General features: G+C 36.6%; 1 pseudogene; it reads left to right on the top strand.

Moving 5' to 3' along the window:
- The first annotated feature begins 7,108 nt into the window (after nucleotides 1-7,108).
- LOC149148919 (dolichyl-diphosphooligosaccharide--protein glycosyltransferase subunit DAD1 pseudogene) lies at nucleotides 7,109-7,491 on the top strand (annotated as a pseudogene).
- The last annotated feature ends 8,581 nt before the right edge of the window (nucleotides 7,492-16,072 follow it).

The following is a 16,072-nucleotide window of genomic DNA, read 5'->3' as shown; positions in this document are numbered from 1 at the left end:
CTGATCTTGAGCAGTACTTCTTCATTCCAACTCCATGCACGGTTTTTCTCTGAAGTATACATTGTTGTTCGTTGATTTAATAACACAGTTAGGATAGGTTGATGAATTCTCGGTTTTGTGCAGATTTGTTTCCTTTACACTGCGTTGCATCACTCTGTTATCTTCTTCTTCTTCTCAACCGCGTCTAAAGCCACCTACCCAACCTCTGTTCAGATCGTTTGCCCTCCAACACTTCTACTGTTCACGTAGCTCCATCTTTTTGGACTTTTCATTGCTTCCACCCTTCCATTCACCAACCAGCTGCAAGCACTCTTTCCTCATCTCATATCTCTATCCCTAAGCCATCATAAGCTCCCTTTCCATCCTACCTATCCACCCATACAACTCCTCCACTCCTCCATCACCCAAAACTCCAACCACAGAACATCCTGTAGAAGTTAGCAGACTTCCTGTAGAAATCCCAAGCTTCTTGTAGGATCCCCTGCAGACATCCTGTAGAAACTTGTAACCTCGGTTGCCGAGCACCTGAACATTGTGGACTTCTGTGGAATGATGTTTTGGATCCTCTGGAACCTCTCCTAGCCCTCTTGACCTTTCCCAAGCTTTCTTTCCCTTCGAACTACCCCTGCACGGTCAAACCCTAATAAGAAACAAAATCATAATAACCCCAACCACTTAAGCAAAAATACAAAAACAATGTTCTTTTCAGTAGAAGTAGCTTAAATCCATGCATCTCATATCACTAGAAGTAATGGCATCATTTCTAGAAGTTTGCACTCCCACCATTGCATCATAGAGATTAGACTAGTCAAATTAGGGTTTACTAGGGTTTCCCTGTTTTGTTGGCTTTCAGTTCATTATTGCAAAGTAGGTCAATTTCCTTTGAGATAGCCTTCGTCCATCATTTAGAAAGCTTCTTCTGAGAACATATAGAAGTTGGCTTGAGCCCTAGCGGACTTGTGCCAGCTGACCAAGTGACAGTTGCGACAAGAGCTAGTACTTGTGCATACAGCACCGTCGCTTCCAAGTTTGTTACGAACTACCGGGTTGATAAAATTAGAGATAGGAAGCTCCAGGAGTTGTAGCATTATTGCTACAATACTGGAGCCCACTAGTCGTGTTTGTCAAGGTTCTTACAATACACTCTTTCATATCCTTCTATTAATTTTGATAATATTCCACAACAAATTTCTTGTAGGTGTTGATATTGACAACGAGTTCTATCAAGGTAGGAGAGATTAATCTTTTCTCTACAACTTTTGTCAAGCTACCACTTTTTTCAAGGGGATCTAATTGAAATAAGTGACCATTTTGAGAATCCTTCCAATCAATATATGAATATATAAATGTAGATTTATTATTATTTTAATTGGAAATCTTCAAATAAATAATAAAATTTAATTATGTCTCTCCCAATATAAATTGCTTATTAGCATAAGTCACTACCCTCATAGGTCTCACATTTTTTAACAACGTTGTAACATGTAGATTAATTTCCTTTTTGGTGAACAATCTCCACCTTTTAGGAAAATATGGTGCAGTGGCTCCAACCCTTATACATCGTTAGAACAAACTAATAATAGCACAGAAGATGAAAGGTTGTACAAACCAGCTTATTTTTCAAACAAATAATCCAACATCAGTACTTAAACTTTTTCATGAAGATATCATATTGAGAATGTTTGAAAAATGGTCAGAAATCTTCTGTGAGGGTGATGCGGAAAGAGTGATAAGGTTTCACTGTTTTGAATTTCTTTTGTTAAATTAAAAAAAAATAAAAACCAATATCAATGGATATATTGGTATTTTTTACTAAATTTTTTGAAGTGACTAAATGTAGCTTTAACCATTCACCTTAAGATGTTTTTACAATATAATTTCCTAAGTCTATTTAATATCTTCATTATCATAAAAACCAACCTATATCCATCTTAACTCCACATCTACCACTCTTAGGGGCATGATATCTATTTATCCCTCTGAGAACTTGGTAGACCTAGAATTTAGATGGATCTAAGATGATAGAATTTCCCCTTTAAATAGTCTATTCTCACATGAATACCATGGTATTACCATGGGTTATCATAAACCTGGAGCTTAAAAATTACTATTATTAATTTATAAAAATTAATAATTGATTTTTATTTGAACCAAGTTAAAATGTTTAACATACATTAAATTACAACATCCATTTTTACTCTTGATCCACCAAGCCCCAAGAGGGATCAAATATTTTTTCACTCTATGCTAGTTTGCATATCACGATATTTGATGCCTCTGGAGGCTTAGTAGATCCAGAGTAAAGATGGATCTATGCTGGTTTAATTCCCCCATTTAAATAGGCTACATTCCACGTGAATACCATGGGTCAATAAAATGTGCCATTTTTATTTTTCCTAATACTAATATTAGGGTTAATAATGTTTTTTTGCATGGTATTAATAATAATCTAGCCCATGGTAATTGGCCCATAGTATTTTGCCCATAAGTGTAAGAGCCCTATCCCAAGGGCTGGTAATGGATCTAATTTTTCTGAATTAAATACGACAAGAGGTGATAACTTACTTACTTACAGGGCTTTTAAACAATTAAAATTTTGTCATTTACATTATAATCAACAAAAATTATGGTGTGCATTCCATTGATATCAACTTAACAAGAGTAGTCCATGGAAAAATACCTATTCCGGCGGTTGATGACGATACCTTTATCTGATAGCTCCAGCTGAACGCTCCTTCTGGCTGACCCAACCGGATTTACCTCCCAGCCAACTAGGAAATAAATTCCTAGCCCAGGAAACCTCCACAGGTTCCCTAGCCCTCCGTGCCCAAGTCCAACCAGATATAGTGTGTCCTCAAGAAGAATGTGCAAAACTAGATAATGATACTTTCCTCCTCTCAAACCCAAGAAACCTCCACAGGTTTCCAAGGTCTCCCAAAAATCATAACAAGGCCAAACAATCACAACCAACCCCCACAATCCTAAGCAAAACTCCAACCCCCTCTTCTTCCTTCCCCCTTCCCTTTTATACCCTCTTTCCTCAACCACCTCTCATTAATGTCATTAACTCTCACCCATCCTTGGTTGACTTCTCTTCCAAGCTAGAGTACATTTGGAATTGTGATATGAATTTAAAATTGAGAATTTAATGGGGAAGTACATTTGGGAATGTGAAGTGTAATTACATGGGGAGGACCATGTCTCCTCCTTAGTAAATGTGAGGGTACATTGGGGAATGTGAAATGAATAAATATATATTGATGATAAGATGGAGAGGACTTTGTCTTCTCCTTATTAAATGTGAGGGTACATTGGGGAATGTGAAATGAATAAATATATATATTGATGATAAGATGGAGAGGACTTTGTCTTCTCCTTATTAAATGTGAGGGTACATTTGGGTGTGTGAATGAATAAATATATTTTGAATTAATGGAAGGAGACCATATCCTACACAATATTCAAATTGAGAAGGTAAGTGGGGAATTTGAATAATGGAAATCATAAATTCATTTTAGACCAATATTTCTCAATATTTTCAGATAATGTAAATATTAACACAATTTGTAGGATAAGATTTAAGTGGGGCATTACATACACCCCTCCTTCAGAAAACTTCGTCCCGAAGTTAGAATGAAAAGATACAAGGAGTTTGAAAGCATAGCAAACCAGAGAGAGTTATAGCATTAAAATTTGATAAGTCAGACAATGACATTACTTCCCATCAAGAGTCTCCAACTGATTTATTTCCTCCTATCCATCTTGACCTACTTCCGTTCCCACCCTATCCATCCTCTGCTACTCTATCAGTGGAAACGACCATACTAACCACTGATAAAACCGACATGGTGGAAGCGTCGAATACATCGACCGAACTTTCCCCAGCAGGCATCTGGCAATCGTCATCACACGTCTAGGGGGAGCGTTCAGCTGTCCTCCCCACGATTCCAGGTTTCGGAGGATACACGGTGGGAAACACCTCCACCCCTCCTTCAGAGCATGGAGCACACTACAGAGCTGGTTGGACTTGTCATCGAATAATCCAGTCAGGTCATCTTGCCACCTGTCATTTGCATTTTACTCATGTCATAAGAGTGCACATCAAGTGGATACTAAATGTAATAGAACAATGTACATCGTACCTTTCCTCATTGGTCGTCTCGACCTTCCTCAATGGAATAGTAGATCTTGGTTATCATATGGTTCTTTCCAACCTGTAGTTTAGTTCTCATCCATGCATATATATACAACCACAAAATGGATATAGATACATGATCTTAAACATCATGTTTATTAAGCCCAGTGTCCACGTGTCAATTTTTGTTGTTCATACTGGAAATAAATCTTACATCAGATAGATCATAATTTCACTAAGTCATTGATTAGATAAATCATATCTATATAAGCCTATACAATGCAACAATAACTCTGACAAGTCATGCATTAGATAAATTGTAACCAAGTAAGTCACACATCTGGTCATACATCCAACATTTCCATCATCAATACCAAATCCATCAATTGATTTTCACGTGTCCAACCAAATGTGTATAATGTTCATAAACAACAACATGGAACTGCAAAATAGAATCTTAACATAGGTGGCTATCTACGTTAAAAGGGGCATCATAAATGCTCATGTGACATCCTTGTGGAACCCTTCAATAACAATTAGAGTTGAAATAGATTCAACTATCTATCATGGAAAATAGCATTTGAACCCAGATATCCTATAAGGTGGTACCAAACCAAAATAATGGCAAGCAACAGATTAGTGCACTATCAATTTCACTAGAAGGTGTTAGTATAAGTTTTATGCATATAATTTCTTTAAAACCTTAGTGAGTATAAAAGTCCCACTCTTCCAATTTGATGGTTTTTCATCTTCCAAACCCATTTAGTTAATCTTGGAAATAAACGACTCAAAACTTCAGAAACTATTTCCAACATGATTTTCATACTTTATTTTTTTTTGTAAATTGAGAGAAATGTCCTCTAAATGCCAAAAGGTTCAAATTTATTATATATTTAATCATTGTTTACTAGTACTAATACAATTTCATGATATATAATGCAGCTCACAATATGACCAGACAATGAGAAATAATTAAATGAATGGAATAATTGCCTTCGCCCTGCTGCTATTAGTACTTCCCTTCCAAATGGCACTGTATCTCTAAAGGTGCCTACTCCTTTCACAAGTGGCCAGTGACCACAAAAGTTGTGAAGAAAGTTGAGGGTCCTTTTATCCAAAACTAGAGACACATTATTTTTCACGGCTTCTTATTTATTTATTTATTTAGGGTAAGAGTGTGTTCTAATATTTTCACTGGTCCTTTATTGACTAAATAAGCTTCCATTTTAAAATCCCAAATCTTTAGACGGTTCCTCAAATCAGCATTTGTTTCCAACTATCATAAAACTGTGATTTCCCAACAATATGGCACAATTGGATGGGTCTTTGAAAGAGTTTTAATCATTTGCAAGCTGAGGAAAGCTTTCTTTATCTTGCTTCCAGTGTTACCTAGGAGTTGCTTTTGCACTCCCACATTTTATTCACAGGGCATGTATCATTTTGTGGACATTAATTTACTTATCTTATCTTATCTGCAATCTGGCCAAATATAATACAAAGACAAAATCCTGACAAACTAGAAGAGTTTTACAATCATACCTTAGGGCACTTTCATTGCTGCTGTATATGTGTGTTGCAGACAGCAAGGAAAACAGATAAGTCTTGGCCCATGAAAGCTCTTATATTAAATATATGAAACATATCTGTGTTGAACAACCACTGAGATAATCATACAAATTCTAACCTTTAGTATAATGCATATGTGCCATAATATGCAATTAAACTATGGAAACAGAGTGTTTGCGTCTCAACCACAAAGAATGTCAAAACAAGTGGCTATCATCAGTCATTGGTTGTGGTAGCAGTGAAAAACAATTAGTGTTGTAAATTGATTGTGCATGCACTGATTGCTTCACAGTTGGACAGTTGTCGTAAACACGGAAACAACTTGCTAATTCAGGGTAATTAAGGGTTAGACCCACTCCACATGCAACCCCCTTGAGAAAATGAATATTCAATATACGTTCACACTCTCCTGGAATTTCATACTTGCAAGTATACCTTTCTTCATGTCAGGACTCATCACGAACCACCATTACTTTATACTATGTATCCATAAAATTCTGCCATTTTATTATTGCTTTTAGTGGCAACTAAAGACATAGCTAATATAGCGAAACCAGCATAAATATTAAAAATGCAAATATCAATTAACTACATAATTAATTTCATCAGAAACACTCAATTAGTGAAGCATAATAATGGAACAACGTATCTAATGTCATAGCAAGAATTGCATGTATATAGTAGGGAAGGAGGAGCTTTCCAAAATTTTCAATCTGGCACTAAAATTCTTGGGTCTGTCAACAATAACTTATGTTCTTGCTCATCTTCCATAAGTTATGACGATTTGGATGCCATGAAGTGAACAGATCATGCCAATGTCGATTAATTTTATAGTCTCAGGGAAGTTGTTTGACATTGAGCCAATAACATGTTCAGATCAAGACATAATGGGTGGTCAGGCCAATTAGTGGTCCATGGAGTCATGGCTCTGCTCATTTAATCAATGTACATCGTTCCTTCCATCACTGATTACACTAAGAGCTATTAAAGTGTTACCTGGCAAATGGTTTGGAAGTTTGAAATAATATCTCTTCTAGTCCAACTAGAAACCCAAATTTACCTGCAGCTCAGGTCATCAATATGGAAAAAGTATCCTGTTTTTTTTTTTTTTTTTTGGTGAAGTGTCACCATCCTCCTTGACTATAAGTGAAAGACTATGTCTAATTCCATTCTATGAGGAAATTAAGCAGAGTCGAATTGATTCTAAATATGATTCGATCCTAAGTCAAACTCATGAATTTGAGTTGCAATGAGGACTCAAACTCCCAAGTCAAACATGAGTTAGGTTGACTTGACAATTCTAATTCAAATCGACTTATTATGTCCAAAATCCATATTGTTCTGTAGTATGTACCATCATATGTACTTTGAAATGCATTAGAATTGAAAACTTGCATTATATGTTAAATGGGAACCTCAACAGCTAAGGATGCACAAGTTCTCGTTGCATCCCTTCGATCTGCATACTCTGCAACTCCTACCAAGTTGAAGATCATTGATCTGTATGTGGTCTATGCAGTTCTCACGGCAGTTGTGCAGGTTGTCTACATGGCAATAGTTGGATCATTTCCTTTCAATGCTTTTCTTTCAGGAGTTCTATCCTGCACGGGGTCAGCTGTGCTTGTAGTTTGTTTGCAGATGCAAGTCAACGAAGAAAACAAGGGATTCAAGGATCTTCCTCCAGAAAGAGCATTTGCAGATTTTGTTTTGTGCAATTTTTCACTTCACTTGGTGATAATGAACTTCCTAGATTAGTGGATAAGGACATGCAGAATTGGAATGAGAGGGTACCCATCACAAAGCAACAACATTATAGGGGCCTGATTCCTATTTTTCTGTTATTATAGCTACTGTTCTATATTGTTTTATGAAGTTTCTTTGTCAATATGATCTAATAATTATGCATATGTGAAAATTATTTATGTAGGGTCTGCGTGTCACTCATTTTCTTTTCCCAATTTTCTCAAGCTGCAACATGATACACTGGCGTTTATGCAGGTTGATAACCTAGCTGTAATCCTACCTCGATACAGTGATATTATAAGATTTATAACCTAGATCAATTTAGTGTGGAATTGTCATTTTGTTCTTGATACATGTTTACATGTCTGTTGTTAAATTTTTTTTTCTAACAGTTTCCGTTTTACTGCTTCTTTGTAACTGCAGGTTCTTTCCACGCCTCTGATCAAGTGGTTTAGTGTTTCTGTGCATGCAGAGGTATCAAGTGACATGAGCCACCAAAGGCTGATGCTAGAAAAGATTTGGCACCCAATCCTGACTCTCTACAGAATTGCTACCCACTGATATCATTTGATTCAAGTCTTGTAAACCAACAATCACCTTTGTTAGTTTCAGCTAATGTGAATGGGTGCCCAATATTTCTGCTTGCAGAAATTGGGGCTTATGTGATAACCAAAAGAAATATGGATACTGTTAATTTATGTGGTTCCTCTGACCTTAGTGAGGCTCCACGATTTCCTCTTGTAGCGATACAAATTAACATGATGACATCAAGACAGTTATATCAATGCAATAATTTAGATTTTCCCAATGTCAAATTTAGCTCTTCAAGCAACCGAAATCAAAATTCTGTAGCAATTTCAAGCATTTCATACATGGATAGTGAATATTCAACTTCAACTCAGTGAAAATGGATGAAAGATGAGAAGAATGAAAATGGATGAAAGATGAGAAGAACAAAATATTTGTCCCCTATTTATGTTAATAAGAATGCTTATGTTCTAAAAGTTTGGTGGTTATTCACATATTCTGAATCATATGACATCAAGTGTGCCATTTGCTATAATATACGCATTTTAGGAAAAAAAAAAAAATTTACATATGAGCAAATGACATAAAGGCCTCTTATGTAAATGTCATGTTGTGCTTTCTTATAGAAATGACATCTTACTTTGAGGGGTGACTCACTGAAAACTAAGGATTTCTAGTCATTAAAAAAATATAAAATCAAGGATGGCAGGTCAGGGAGGGATCCTCTATGATCCTGGAGGAAAAAGAGTAGCCACCTTAGATTTTAGGGTCTTGGCCAAGTCTCAAACAATCAGGCTCATGCATATGCACTATTGCATGACATTCTTCTAGCCAAGGAAGCAAATGTTAAGTCATTGGAATTTGGAAATCATTGAGAATTCCATGATGATAAATCTTATGCTAGGTAAAATCACTCCATCTAACAATAAAATTCCAGTCACCATTGGTTGAACAAATAAGAGGTAAGCTGTCTCAACAAAGCTGTATCTCCCCATGTGAAATGTGGTCTAAATTCTGAAGTTGATCACTGTGCTAACAAGGCCGTGGAACTTAGTAAAGGGGTGTACATAAAAAAAAATGGGGGTCATTATAATTATCTAATCCCATAAGGAATTCATATGGAAGGGCACATAAAACATTTAGCATTCAACTCTCACAAGCATCACAAATCAGTGCATTATTTCTCTTGTATCAATATGGGAGCTCCAAGGATGCCCCTAAGTACCAACAGAACACGCAGTAACAGCTCGGCTTCAGAAGATGAAGGGCTCAGTATGAAATCTCATAGGTCCTATGGGGCAACAGAGAATCAAACCTTCGGAATTGAATGTTTAGGCAATTTGGGCATGATGGTGGTAGCTCCTCTATTAAATACCATCCCTGTACTTGGAATGTTTGATGGTTTTGGCAGCATTTTTCCAAATTGTCATTGGAATGTGGCATCAGTGGAAGGTCTGGAATATTGAGGTGGTGGAACTGGTTACTATTCTGGGAACCTTTCTCTGATTCTTAAGCCTATCCTCCTCATTCAACTAGTTCTCTTTCAGTATCCATCTATTTCTTGGTTCATCCCCTCTAGGAGTTATGGTAAAGATTGCTAGGGATTTGGTCTGTCTTTGGCTCTCTGTTATTTCTGGTTGCATATATGGGAACATTGTTTGTAGGTATGAATTCTGGTAAATTTGTTCCATATATTTCAACTGTGAATAAATTGAACTTCCTTATTTTTGGTACAACTATATATCTGTCTATTCTTCTATTTATATCTCTGATCTCAAGATATATTATTTCCTACAATAAAACCATCTTCACGTAAGGTGATGCTTGAGAAGTTACTCACTGACATTTCCCACAGCATTACATCTCCTAATTTAAAGTGAAAACAAAGTGGCTGTTTGATAATTAATTCTGCACAGAGAGTGAAAAATCATCGAATCATTGCCACTGGAATATTTTTTTTTTTTTTTTTTTTTGTTACTTTAGTCATGGACTTACAAAGTCGTATTATTGGATGAAGAAAGAAATTAAGATGTGTTCTTGAATGGTCCATCAGAGGATTTTGGAAAAAAATAAATAAAAACAAATTGAAAACTCTTGGTGTCAACTGAGGTCTTAGATGCCCATATTGAAACTTATATTGAGGACCTCAACTAAAATTTCCCAACATGTCAAAGCTGCAAATGAAATCCTAATTCATGAAAAATCTTACAGAGGTCACCTAAATCTATATTGCCACTTGTAAGGCATATCTAAGCAAGCTGACCATGAGATATTAAAGAGCCATCAATGGTGATGAGCTGAAAATGGGATCTATCTTTTAGTGATGAAAGCTTTAAAGTGGGTTTATATTCAACTATAAGGAGAGATGAAAAGTTATTTTTCCCATCTTATTTACATTGGGCTGGAAGGTTCAATTTTGTAAGTATAGATATTCAGTTTTAGCAAGAGACCCACAACATGGCTCAGATGCATCCTATAGCAAAGAATTTGAAAATTTGAAAAATGAAAATTCATCATTCCAATTTACACGATCTTGTGACACTATTTGTGGGAAGTGCTAGGGCCTTTTATTATTCACATTTATCTTGAGACTCATTTTTAAATCTGAGAATAAATTTTACTAGTGCCGAGTAAAAGAAACAATGTTGAGATAAACCTTTCAATTCTTCTTTTAAATTAATCACAAACCATTGCACAAACGTTACAGAAGCTCTCCTTCCCAGACATACTTGTCCTTTTGAATGGTTTCAAAATTTGTCAACAAAATTTGTACATCGCCATCCTCTAGAAATACGCAAACTGGTCACAGAAATGAAACATTTGGAAAGAGAATAGAGGAATTCCTTTTACAAAATCTAAGAACAAAAATTCAATTACTTTGCTTCTATGGATCCTTGACATACTCGTGGATGAATACTCAGTCCCTTGTTATAACGGTGGGTGATTTGTGATTCGCTGACTTTCAAAAAGCTAGATTTAATTCCCAATTCTCATGGATCAAAAAAAAACCAAATCTTTGATTTCTCAGATTCAAAAATTAATCTATGGTAATAACAACAATATTGATGTGTGTGGTTCTGTTCTAATTACTATTGATGAGCTGATCATTCAAGTGGGATGTACGATAATGAAATTGACACCCAGAAATTGAATCTTTGATTTCTTGGATTAAAAAAATTATTCAATAGGTAACAACAGCAATATTGATGTGAATATTTTAAAGCAGGTTTTGTTCTGACTACTGTTCATGGTAATAGCATCAATATTGATGTGGGTAGTTCAAAGCATGTTCTATTCTGACTGTTGTTAATGAGCTGAGCTTTCAAGTGGGAAATTCAACATGCACACCCTAAACCCTAAACCCTAAAACATTGGTAGTTTGAAATTCAACAGAAACTAGAGAGACTGAAGGAAGATTCTGAAAATGAGTTGACAACAAAGAAGTTGGAAATTTTATATATCGCAGATAAAGTGGAAGAAAATGAAATTTATAATGGATTGCAAACTTCTGTTATTGTTGGTATACTAGAAACATTTATTCAGGAGTTTGAGTATCAAATGTCATAGTTTAGGCAGGACTTGGATTTTAAGAATGGACATATAGATTCATTGGCTACTAAGCTTGATTGCCTGGGGTTAGAGTGTGAGAGATTGCAGGCCAAAATATCTAGCAATCATGTAATTGAGGCAGAGATAGAAAACAATCTTAGTACCCTGAAGGCAACAATGGAAATTCAATGCTCTAAAATGAAGGAGGAATTAAAGGAAGAAAGAGCTACAATAACAGATAATATGCCAAGGATAACAAAGCTTCAAACAACCAATGATAGTCTGGCTGAAACGTTGAGAGAATATAAACTAAACTTAGAACGGTTGGAGGAAAAGTTGTTGGAACAGCAATGGCAACAAGAAACCGAATACCAGTTGGTTAACCAAGTCTATGAAAACAAACTGATTGAAGACCTGCAACTTATTTCAGACTTACGGTCAAAATTAGGAAAGAAGGATATGGATTAGCTGTTTATTTCAAAACTGCTCTTGCATTAGGGACAGCCCAAAATGCCGAGAGGCTAGAAGTGTTGAGATTACAAGAAAGGCCGGAAGGCTTTGAATCTCAGATTGGCTGCCTTCACAGGGTAGATTCTACGTTTGACTATATTAACTCCTTCATGGCTTGGACTGCTTCAGAATTCCCTTACGATTATTGTGTTGTACGCTTAGTGTTTTAAGGTTTAGTTTTTTTTTTTTTTTTTTTCTTTAAAGGATTAAGATCTGCAAATGAAGCCTTCAGATATTGCAGATTGCAGATGATTGGGTGGACTCTTCTACTTATGTTTCGCTCTTGCAGGGTTGCATTCGCAAGAAATTGTTACCCTATGGAAAATTGGTCCGTGCCCACTTCAATCAGGCTGGATTTACAGCTGGTATACTCTTGGAAAACACGCTTATCATCATGTATTTCAGTGTGGGAGTTTGGTGGATGCTCGAAGAGTTTTCGACCAAATGGTTGAATGGAAAATGTGTTCTCATGGACTGTGCTGATTGCAGCTTATGCCAAGCATGGGTTTGGGAGGGATTCATTGGCTTTGTTTCGGGAAATGAAAGAAGGAACAACACGCATCCAAGCCAGTCGCTTCACCTTTGCTAGCGTTCTGTCGACATGTGCCAATCTCGGAGATTTGCAAGAGGGTATGTGGACTCATAATGAAATTATCAAGTGTGGAATCGAGTTTGATATATTTGTGGCGAATGCTCTTATAGACATGTATGTGAAATGTGGAAGCATAGAGAATGGGCGCGATGCATTTGATAAAATGCCTCAACGAGATGTGGTCTCATGGACATCAATTGGGTATGCACGTAATGGGGATTATGTTGAAGCACTGAAGCTTTTTCGGCAAATTCTAGTAGGTGTGGTGCCGGATGCAAAAACCTTGTCCACTGTTCTCCCTGCGATTGCCGACATGGCAGCACTGGAACAAGGTATGTGGATTCATCGAGAAGTAATAAAGCGAGGATTTTAAGCTGATGTGTTTGTGCAGAGTGCCCTTGTGGGCATGTATGCGAAGTGCAGGAATATGGAAAATGCTCACAATTTGTTTGTGAATATGTCTCAACGCAATGTTGTCACATGGAATTCTATGATTTTAGGATATGCACAGCACGGGAATCTTAACAAATCTGTGAAGCTATTTCAGCAAATGCCTGAATCGAGACTCGGTGTCATGGTTATCAATGGTTGCAGGATATGCACAAAATGGATCGGGTGAGGATGATTTGAAGCTCTTCTGGCAGATGTATTTGGCTGGTGTGATGCGAGACTCAACGAAGAGGTTGCTAAACCCTCCCTTAAATCTCAACTCGATTCCTTTCGCGGGGACAGAACCATGAGCGACGGACTGAACGAGCGATCAGTCAAGCACAGCGTCACATGATCACTTCTCTGAAAGGTTTGCTACAAATTTCTGAGATTTTTTTTTTACCAAACATAGCAGGAGAAAAACATGAGAGAAAAGCTATATATGGCACGAATTAGATCTATATACCCTGTAAAAATTTATCAGAATACCCTAACGAGAGTCATTTCCTCGCATTTTTCGGCACTTCCATACCCTATTTCGATGAGCCAACAAGTAATTTTCCTTCAGAGAATTCGAGGGGATCAAAACACAAAGACCAACATGCGAAAAGATCGCAGAAGGACGTCATTAATGCGCTTTTGAATGAGACCAGGGTTACTGAAGCCAAGCGAATGTATGACAAAATGGTACGTAGTAATTTCATCCCAGATACTTCTAACCACAACACAGTGATTAATGGGTTTGCAAAGGTTGGAAGGTCAAGCCCTCCTTCTAACGGTATTTTGGGTTTAGTGGGCTTTGGGTCCAGATTTTGAACTAAAGCTCTGATACCATGTGTAAGAGCCCTATCCCAAGGGCTGGTAATGGATCTAATTTTTCTGAATTAAATACGACAAGAGGTGATAACTTACTTACTTACAGGGCTTTTAAACAAATAAAATTTTGTCATTTACATTATAATCAACAAAAATTATGGTGTGCATTCCATTGATATCAACTTAACAAGAGTAGTCCATGGAAAAATACCTGTTCCGGCGGTTGATGACGATACCTTTGTCTGATAGCTCCATCTGAACGCTCCTTCTGGCTGACCCAACCGGATTTACCTCCCAGCCAACTAGGAAATAAATTCCTAGCCCAGGAAACCTCCACAGGTTCCCTAGCCTTCCGTGCCCAAGTCTAACCAGATATAGTGTGTCCTCAAGAAGAATGTGCAAAACTAGATAATGATACTTTCCTCCTCTCAAACCCAAGAAACCTCCACAGGTTTCCAAGGTCTCCCAAAAATCATAACAAGGCCAAACAATCACAACCAACCCCCACAATCCTAAGCAAAACTCCAACCCCCTCTTCTTCCTTCCCCCTTCCCTTTTATACCCTCTTTCCTCAACCACCTCTCATTAATGTCATTAACTCTCACCCATCCTTGGTTGACTTCTCTTCCAAGCTAGAGTACATTTGGAATTGTGATATGAATTTAAAATTGAGAATTTAATGGGGAAGTACATTTGGGAATGTGAAGTGTAATTACATGGGGAGGACCATGTCTCCTCCTTAGTAAATGTGAGGGTACATTGGGGAATGTGAAATGAATAAATATATATTGATGATAAGATGGAGAGGACTTTGTCTTCTCCTTATTAAATGTGAGGGTACATTGGGGAATGTGAAATGAATAAATATATATATATTGATGATAAGATGGAGAGGACTTTGTCTTCTCCTTATTAAATGTGAGGGTACATTTGGGTGTGTGAATGAATAAATATATTTTGAATTAATGGAAGGAGACCATATCCTACACAATATTCAAATTGAGAAGGTAAGTGGGGAATTTGAATAATGGAAATCATAAATTCATTTTAGACCAATATTTCTCAATATTTTCAGATAATGTAAATATTAACACAATTTGTAGGATAAGATTTAAGTGGGGCATTACAATAAGTTTCACCTAAATATAACACATTTTTTGAGTGTTCCTAAATCTAAGGTGACTTATGGAGTAAATATAAAAAAATGTTTTATTTGTTTACCATACCTCTCGTTTATTTATATTTTTATTAATTTACCATACCTCTTTTACAAATATGGTATTTGGCCCATAGGATTCACTTACATAAAACCTCTTTTTTGAGCCTTCATAAATAGAAAGAGGGTTATGGACTAAATATAAAAAGAGGTTTTATTTATTTACCATACGCCTAGTTTATTTATATTTTTATTTATTTACCATACCTTTTGAGTAAGTATAAAAATAGGTTTTATTTATTTACCATACCTCCACTTTATTTATATTTTTATTTGTTTACACTCTTGCATGTATATAAGGTGACTTATGGAGTAAATATAAAAAAATGTTTTATTTATTTACCATACCTCAAATTTATTTATATTTTTATTAATTTACCATCCCTATTTTATAAATATGGTATTTGGCCCATAGGATTCACTTCAATAAAACCTATTCTTGAAAATTAGGGCGAATGGAAGGCTGTAACTCCTAATTTCAAGGGCTAAGTTTACCTTTTTTACCCTCTCCCTTAAAATAAGGTGGGCTATTTGAGGTGATTTGTAAAAATTTACTATGATACAAAATATTCGCCGGCTAAAAATTTAAAACCCCTTAATTTCGCCTAAGGGCGAAAATTTGCCCCTAAAATTTTCCATGTTTGCTAGCTAGTAGTTGGGTGGCTATGAGCACCCCTTGGTCCTTGATGTTGGCAATTGCATACCCTCGCTTCCTCTTTTGCAGCTTATATTTGGCCTTCATAGCTTCTGTGAGGGCCAAGTCACTCCTCTTTGTTGTTATGGCTGCGGGATCATTTCCTTTGATGGGCAGCTAAGAAATCCAGTGGATTAGATTGGCTGTGATGGGAATTGGCTCCTCCAGTGAGAGATACCCATCATGTACTAGGCACAGTAGCTACTGGATGACAAAAATAGTGACGGGAGCACAGTGGTAGTGGGGTATCCATCGTATATGTAGTAGCCTAGCCTTCTCTACACCGCGTAGCCA

The sequence above is a fragment of the Pinus tabuliformis genome, chromosome 9 (assembly GCF_031772625.1).
Source record: "Pinus tabuliformis cultivar Carrire ecotype Pingquan chromosome 9, CPIR1, whole genome shotgun sequence".
In the NCBI taxonomy this organism is placed as follows: Eukaryota; Viridiplantae; Streptophyta; class Pinopsida; order Pinales; family Pinaceae; genus Pinus; species Pinus tabuliformis.
The sequence above is the reverse complement of the archived record's forward strand: the minus strand, read 5'-3'. Positions and strand labels throughout refer to the sequence as shown.